Source organism: Coregonus lavaretus (assembly GCF_964263955.1).
Source record: "Coregonus lavaretus genome assembly, chromosome: 18".
Classification (NCBI taxonomy): Eukaryota; Metazoa; Chordata; class Actinopteri; order Salmoniformes; family Salmonidae; genus Coregonus; species Coregonus lavaretus.
Genome location: NC_140005.1, coordinates 15,556,243 through 15,565,598, shown reverse-complemented (window position 1 = coordinate 15,565,598; position 9,356 = coordinate 15,556,243).

Below are 9,356 nucleotides of genomic sequence, written 5' to 3'. Positions count from 1 at the left end.
ACATCTGTCCACACACTCAATCAAACAGACTCCAACCTCTCCACAATGGCCAAGACCAGAGAGCTGTGTAAGGACATCAGGGATACAATTGTAGACCTGCACAAGGCTGGGATGGGCTAAAGGACTATAGGCAAGCAGCTTGGTGAGAAGGCAACAACTGTTGGCGCAATTATTAGAAAATGGAAGAAGTTCAAGATGACGGTCAATCACCCTCGGTCTGGGGCTCCATGCAAGATCTCACCTCGTGGGGCATCAATGATCATGAGGAAGGTGAAGGATCAGCCCAGAACTACACGGCAGGACCTGGTCAATGACCTGAAGAGAGCTGGGACCACAGTCTCAAAGAAAACCATTAGTAACACACTACGCCGTCATGGATTAAAATACTGCAGCGCACGCAAGGTCCCCCTGCTCAAGCCAGCTCATGTCCAGGCCCGTCTGAAGTTTGCCAATGACCATCTGGATGATCCAGAGGAGGAATGGGAGAAGGTCATGTGGTCTGATGAGACAAAAATAGAGCTTTTTGGTATAAACTCCACTCGCCGTGTTTGGAGGAAGAAGAAGGATGAGTACAACCACAAGAACACCATCCCAACCATAAAGCATGGAGGTGGAAACATCATTCCTTGGGGATGCTTTTCTGCAAAGGGGACAGGACGACTGCACCGTATTGAGGGGAGGATGGATGGGGCCATGTATCGCGAGATCTTGGCCAACAACCTCCTTCCCTCAGTAAGAGCATTGAAGATGGGTCGTAGCTGGGTCTTCCAGCATGACAACGACCCGAAACACACAGCCAGGGCAACTAAGGAGTGGCTCCGTAAGAAGCATCTCAAGGTCCTGGAGTGGCCTAGCCAGTCTCCAGACCTGAACCAAATAGAAAATCTTTGGAGGGAGCTGATAGTCCGCATTGCCCAGCGACAGCCCCGAAACCTGAAGGATCTGGAGAAGGTCTGTATGGAGGAGTGGGCCAAAATCCCTGCTGCAGTGTGTGCAAACCTGGTCAAGACCTACAGGAAACGTATGATCTCTGTAATTGCAAACAAAGGTTTCTGTACCAAATATTAAGTTCTGCTTTTCTGATGTATCAAATACTTATGTCATGCAATAAAATGCAAATTAATTACTTAAAAATCATACAATGTGATTTTCTGGATTTTTGTTTTAGATTCCGTCTCTCACAGTTGAAGTGTACCTATGATAAAAATTACAGACCTCTACATGCTTTGTAAGTAGGAAAACCTGCAAAATCGGCAGTGTATCAAATACTTGTTCTCCCCACTGTATATATATATGTATATATATGTATGTATGTATATATATATATATATGTATATATATACATATATATATGTATATATATACAGTGAGGGAAAAAAGTACAAGAAAGTACAGGAACAAGATTGTAGACCTACACAAGGCTGGAATGGGCTACAAGACCATCGCCAACAGCTTGGTGAGAAGGTGAGAACAGTTGGTGCGATTATTCGCAAATAGAAGAAACACAAAATAACCGTCAATCTCCCTCTGCCTGGGACTCCATGCAAGATCTCACCTCGTGGAGTTGCAATGATCATGAGAACGGTGAGGAATCAGCCCAGAACTACACGGTAGGATCTTGTCAATGATCTCAAGGCAGCTGGGACCATAGTCACCAAGAAAACAATTGGTAACACACTACGCCGTGAGGGACTGAAATCCTGCAGCGCCCGCAAGGTCCCCCTGCTCAAGAAAGCACATATATAGGCCCGTCTGAAGTTTGCCAATGAACATCTGAATGATTCAGAGGAGAACTGGGTGAAAGTGTTGTGGTCAGATGAGACCAAAATCGAGGTCTTTGGCATCAACTCAACTCGCTGTGTTTGGAGGAGGAGGAATGCTGCCTATGACCCCAAGAACACCATCCCCACCATCAAACATGGAGGTGGAAACATTATGCTTTGGGGGTGTTTTTCTGCTAAGGGGACAGGACAACTTCACTGCATCAAAGGGACGATGGACAGGGCCATGTACCGTCAAATCTTGGGTGAGAACCTCCTTCCCTCAGCCAGGGCATTGAAAATGGGTCGTGGATGGGTATTCCAGCATGACAATGACCCAAAACACACGGCCAAGGCAACAAAGGAGTGGCTCAAGAAGAAGCACATTAAGGTCCTGGAGTGGCCTAGCCAGTCTCCAGACCTTAAACCCATAGAAAACCTTAATGACTTGGAGAAGATCTGCAAAGAGGAGTGGGACAAAATCCCTCCTGAGATGTGTGCAAACCTGGTGGCCAACTTCAAGAAACGTCTGACCTCTGTGATTGCCAACAAGTCATGTTTTGCAGAGGGGTCAAATACTTATTTCCCTCATTAAAATGCAAATCAATTTATAAAATTTTTGACATGCGTTTTTCTGGATTTTTTTGTTGTTATTCTGTCTCTCACTGTTAAAATAAACCTACCATTAAAATTATAGACTGATCTTGTCTTTGTCAGTGGGCAAACGTACAAAATCAGCAGGGGATCCAATAATTTTTTCCCTCACTGTATATATATATACAGTGGGGGAAAAAAGTATTTAGTCAGCCACCAATTGTGCAAGTTCTCCCACTTAAAAAGATGAGAGAGGCCTGTAATTTTCCTCATATGTACAAAATGAGAAAATAAATTCCTGAAAATCACATTGTAGGATTTTTAATGAATTTATTTGCAAATTATGGTGGAAAATAAGTATTTGGTCAATAACAAAAGTTTCTCAATACTTTGTTATATACCCTTTGTTGGCAATGACACAGGTCAAACGTGTTCTGTAAGTCTTCACAAGGTTTTCACACACTGTTGCTGGTATTTTGGCCCATTCCTCCATGCAGATCTCCTCTAGATCAGTGATGTTTTGGGGCTGTCGCTGGGCAACACAGACTTTCAACTCCCTCCAAAGATTTTCTATGGGGTTGAGATCTGTAGACTGGCTAGGCCACTCCAGGACCTTGAAATGCTTCTTACGAAGCCACTCCTTCGTTGCCCGGGCGGTGTGTTTGGGATCATTGTCATGCTGAAAGACCCAGCCACGTTTCATCTTCAATGCCCTTGCTGATGGAAAGAGGTTTTCACTCAAAATCTCACGATACATGGCCCCATTCATTCTTTCCTTTACACGGATCAGTCGTCCTGGTCCCTTTGCAGAAAAACAGCCCCAAAGCATGATGTTTCCACCCCCATGCTTCACAGTAGGTATGGTGTTCTTTGGATGCAACTCAGCATTCTTTGTCCTCCAAACACGACGAGTTGAGTTTTTACCAAAAAGTTATATTTTGGTTTCATTCTCCCAATCCTCTTCTGGATCATCCAAATGCACTCTAGCAAACTTCAGACGGGCCTGGACATGTACTGGCTTAAGCAGGGGGACACATCTGGCACTGCAAGATTTGAGTCCCTGGCGGCGTAGTGTGTTACTGATGGTAGGCTTTGTTACTTTGGTCCCAGCTCTCTGCAGGTCATTCACTAGGTCCCCCCGTGTGGTTCTGGGATTTTTGCTCACCGTTCTTGTGATCATTTTGACCCCACGGGGTGAGATCTTGCGTGGAGCCCCAGATCGAGGGAGATTATCAGTGGTCTTGTATGTCTTCCATTTCCTAATAATTGCTCCCACAGTTGATTTCTTCAAACCAAGCTGCTTACCTATTGCAGATTCAGTCTTCCCAGCCTGGTGCAGGTCTACAATTTTGTTTCTGGTGTCCTTTGACAGCTCTTTGGTCTTGGCCATAGTGGAGTTTGGAGTGTGACTGTTTGAGGTTGTGGACAGGTGTCTTTTATACTGATAACAAGTGCCATTAATACAGGTCACGAGTGGAGGACAGAGGAGCCTCTTAAAGAAGAAGTTACAGGTCTGTGAGAGCCAGAAATCTTGCTTGTTTGTAGGTGACCAAATACTTATTTTCCACCATAATTTGCAAATAAATTCATTAAAAGTCCTACAATGTGATTTTCTGGATTTTTTTTTCTCAATTTGTCTGTCATAGTTGACGTGTACCTATGATGAAAATTACAGTCCTCTCTCATCTTTTTAAGTGGGAGAACTTGCACAATTGGTGGCTGACTAAATACTTTTTTCCCCCACTGTATATATATATGCGAGAGAAAAAAAACATACGGGGGATTGGAGGTGATGCAGACAATTACATTGATGGAAGTTACAATCTATCTGCAATATTAAAGCTGATCTACCCCCCAAAATAAATAAAAAATAAATAAAGAGCTGGGTGACAAATGCAAATATTAAACAAACTTCTAAAAGTATGCTTTAGACTAACAACAACCAGCTTAGTGGACAACATGACAACTAAAGTCACAGTACCATGCAGCTGTATGCGCTAGGTACAAAGGACAGTTACATGTAGTTCCAAACAAATGTGGACAAAAACATGACAATAACTATTACAAACAGCAGCAAGTATTGCATGGAGTGCATAAGGATGACCAGTGAACAAGCAAACATAAATTGCAGTGATCTTGTGCAGAGTGTTGATGGCAAAGTTGGCAGATATACAGAGCATGAAGGCCCTCAGGAGCACCATTCCCTGCAGTTCTAGAAATGACATTGCCATAATCTAATATGAAAGGATGGTCATGTGGATCAGGGTTACTTGTTAGAGGGAGATAAGTAGGAGCGTTTTATTTATGTTTGTCTGTATATAAGCAATGCCCTGGGACCAATGCATTTCGCTCATTGCCAGATGCGTGACCCAACACGTTTGGCCCTGTGTGGGCAGCCCTTATAAGCCTCAAGTAGTTATGGCCCACAATAATATATTAAACAGTAGATGAGCTGATGTCATAGGCCAACTGTACAGTGTATTTACTCTTTTAGAGGCCACCCTCAGGCAAATGAGTCCAGTACATCTGGACCAGAACCAGGTTATTCTCCAGTGATGTGACCCTCATCCAAAAACAAGTCCAGAAAATAGTGATGACTCTACTGTCACTGCCACAGCATCCCCCTCTACTGTCCATATCCCACAGTTGACTTAACATTTACCATAGCACTGAGCTGTAGTATTTCTTTATTAACATTCATACAGCTGTGAGTGTTTTTATCGCTGCCAACAAGATTCTTATGTTGCAAAGTCAAATTAAACAGAACTAGTTAGTAGTATATGTTTTTTTACCAGGGAAAACAAGGCTTTTCGACTTGAAATGACTTACCAGAGTCACACAAAAAGCTTAGTCTTTGATATTTCAACATAGTAAGGACAAAAACGCTTTTAGACCTACAAGCTACATTGAAGCTTCATTGAAGCTTCAGACTATATAGTTTATGTGGGCCATTTGACAGATAGCTGTTTACATTAACATGGAAAAGCACGGTCTCCAGTCCGACTGGGTAAAAGCATCGGGTTCAAGCATATTGTTAAAGAATATTCATAATAGAAGAACCTGTGTTGCTTTGTTCGTTGACTATAAACATTGCCAGATTTTTTACATGACAGTGCCTTTATCATTCAGCAATAGAAACTGTTATCTGTCTGGCGGCAAAAAGACTTGCTGTCTCCAGTTGACCATTTGCTTACTGGGCTGGGCAAATGTGCGTCTCTGTCATCTTATCAAAGACCATGTTGTCCTTAACCTCGATAGCTTTCCCAAGGGAAAAATCAGTCATATAGACATTCTAAATTACTCATAAAACACTTCAGGAATTCTAGTTTTCTTCTAAGACAAAAGGATTCCCTCTAAGATAGTCACACAAATGTAAGCATCTGAAAATAATTTATTAGTGTATTTCTTATTATTACCTTGTAAAAGTTGAATGTAGTTACAGGTGAAGATGGGCCTACTATGTCATTGTTAGTTGTGTATCTAACTTTTATTTAAAAAAATGTAATATAGAATAATTAATCATTTATGACAAAAGAAGATTACCGCAAATACTCAGATGTGAAAGTTTACAGGTTTAGAAAGAACAAAGAAAAGTATTTTGGAGAAAAGCTTCAGGTTGAGTTCTGGATTTTGTTGCACAAGTACACACAACATTCCTAAATGGACAGACAAATTGGCAGAGCATATACCCTCTACCGAAGTATCTCTGATCTGGTAAGAAAACGTGGCAATCTTTATAGTCAGCCATCAAAGAAACACAGGGCATGTCAGCACTTTTGCATACAGAACAAAACGATCCTGCAGGTAGTGTTACAATACAGTACATATTATCTCTGCAGGGGTCACAGACAAACTGGCCCCGATATTCAATTTGTATTGTGCGGCCACATGGGTCTTTACCCATCCTTCCTGTCAGGTTAATAGGCATGAGGGTGTCACTGGGAGGAAGGCCATGGATATGGAAATCTCAGTTGTCATGGATCTGGGGGCATCTACAGCTAGAGAGCTCTCATGGTTGTTGGAGTGTAGACAAATGGTAGAAGGTGAGAGGGTGTTATGAAACGGGAGGGTGGGTGGCCTGGTGCTTATAACCTAATGACACCTGACTGGAGCCAGACTGAAAAGGCATCAATACCGTCCACTCAGCAGGACCTGAGAAAGCAAGAAACTCAAGACATTTTATGACCGACCACAAGACGTACAAAAAATTATAACATTAACTCTGAATTTCAACAGTTACACAAAAGACCATCCTATCGAAGCTTGAGGACTGTTAGAAAGGAGTGTAGGGACCATCGAATATCCTGCTTCGTGAGTGTGGGATATGAAGGCATAGTGAGTGGACAATCTAAAGCATGTTTTAGGGTAGTAGGTCACATGACCAGGGAACTATTGAAATTTAAAACGTTTAAAAATTCATGTAAAACCGCAAGATGAAAATGGCAAACTAAAGGATGTGCAATGTGTAGGCCCACTGAGTGTACATTCTGAACCTTGTGAGGTCAGGTCACATGACCAAGGCGCGATTGAAATTCGAATGTAAAAAAAAGTTTATACATTGTTTATGCTCCGTAACTATTTCAACTAGAAATGCTGCTCACATTTCCACGTTTATTAGCTTTGGAAAGCGAATTGTCGAAATTGTGAAAATAAGACATGCAATGTTGTGCGCAATTTGTCCAATGTCATGACACATGAGTCTGTGGCTCAAAAGCGCAAATATCCAGCCTGAAACTGTCTTTACCTCGGGGTGTGGCCTACCACCTCGCGGCTAAGCCATTGTTGCTTTTTGACGTTTCCACTCCACAATAACAGCACTTAGTTGACCGGGGCAGCTCTAGCAGGGCAGAAATTAACAGATTGTTGGCAAGGTGGTATCCTAGGACGGTGCCACATTGAAAGTGACTGAGCGCTTCAGTACGGGCCATTCTACTGCCAATATATTTGTATTATATATTTTAAAATCGAGCACAGCCATGCAGTTTTATGCACTCGTCAGCAACAGGTGGCTTAACTAGCCGAATCCACTCATTTGAAGGGGTGTCTACATACTTTTGGCCATGTAGTGCAGCAGCCTACAAGCAGGCCTATGTTCAAAGTGTCATGAAAATTAAGCTTGAGTTGTCGGCCACAAGGCTACCAAAGTAGCTCTACTCGCAGCCAGCCACTCATGGCAGAGACCCAGCACGAGTCATTTTAGTTGATGGCAAAAAATTAAGACAAATGTCATATTCCTACACACCATGCTAAAATAAGGACTTCCATTTTGGACAGTAAACAAGTTATAGAATTGACAGCCCACCCAACTACCTCATCCCTATATTGTTATTTATTTTGCACCCCAGTATCTCTATTTGCACAATCTCTTGCACGTCTAGCATTCCAGTGTTAATACTATTGTAATTATTTTGCACTATAGCCTATTTATTGCCTTACCTCCATAACTTGCTACATTTGCACACACTGTATATATATTTTCTGTTGCATTTTTGACGTTGTGTTTTTTACCCCATATGTAACTCTGTGTTGTTTTTATCGCACTGCGTTGCTTTATCTTGGCCAGGTCGCAGGTGTAAATGAGAACTTGTTCTCAACTGGCTTACCTGGTTAAATAAAGGTGAAATAAATAAAATAAAAAAACAGTCAAGGTTGTTAATTTTATTGTACAACATGGAATATCATTTTTGTACATGTCAAAGCTTTATTGAACCTGACAACACAAAATAAATAATCTAAGCATATTACACCACCGATTTACACAATTAAAATCACATGCCGAGAAGTTGCACTCTACAAATCACAATGGTACGTACATCAAGCCTCTGACAAAGTATCCATTGCAGTTTCAGGAGTAGAAATATCCAGTGTTATCGGTACGAAGTGGCTAGCTAGTTAACGGTGGGAGGCAGGCTAGCTAGTTAACGGTAGGAGGCAGTTGTGTTCAGAGTCACCGGTTCAAGCCCAGGTTGGGGCAAGGAGGGGAACGGAAGCAACGCTTACACACAAGATCAGACAAGATAGGTTAAGTTATTTCCACAATGCATCTCAACCAACATTTCATTATATGCAGTTGATTTCCCAGGCACAGCCAACATTTACACTTCAGAAGTTACATAACAGTCCAAAACAACCCCCTGCTGTCTGGACACAGGAACCAACAGAGTCAAAGCAGAGTTCAGTACATTCTCATCATGGCCTGCCTTCATGGAGGGGACCACACCATAGGGCTTGGGGTCAGTAGGCAGGGAGTGTACGCCTGCCTATACTGGTTTGAAATGATTCCCATCGGTGGAAAGAAAGGTTCTCGTCCACGCGTTCAATCTTCCAATTCCACCGAATCCCTCTGGTTTGGTACGCACATAGCTGCCTTTCCAGAACGTATTAAAAAAAAGTGTGCCGCCGATGTTATTCGTGGCGGTGTCCGTTTAGTGCAGATGAGCACTCTATAAGCGGCCCTGTACAAGCGAGCCCGCCACCATGGGAATGAACAGCGTAAACGCACTGGACTCCAAGGACACGCAGGCTCCTTTGGGGATGGTGATGTTGGTGGTAGTGACATCGGGTAACTTGGTCATATTGGAACGCGCGCCGCCAACTTTGGTAGTGTTCACAGTCACTGCCGGGGACCTTGTTGTAGGCCTACGCCCAATGTTTTGTGAGTAGACCTAAAACAGGAGAGCACAGGGGCGCGTCAATGGCCACAAACTTCAAGTATGAAAAACAATTCAAGAAACTTGACAAATCTCAATCACTTTCGTCCGACAAAATCCAAGAGGGCAAAAAACTAATGTGTAAAGTTAGTAGCCCTATGGCAATATGTTTAAGACTACATTTTTAAGTGCAATCACCTTGTGAGAGAGGCAGTTTCCCATAGCCAAACTACATTAGCCTATGGATCTTGAAGTAGGTCAACTTTATTAGCGATTCAGTATATGAAGGGAGGCATTACTGTTTCACATTGCACTCGTCTCAAATTAAGGCAAGTTAGAGTTTTACACGTCA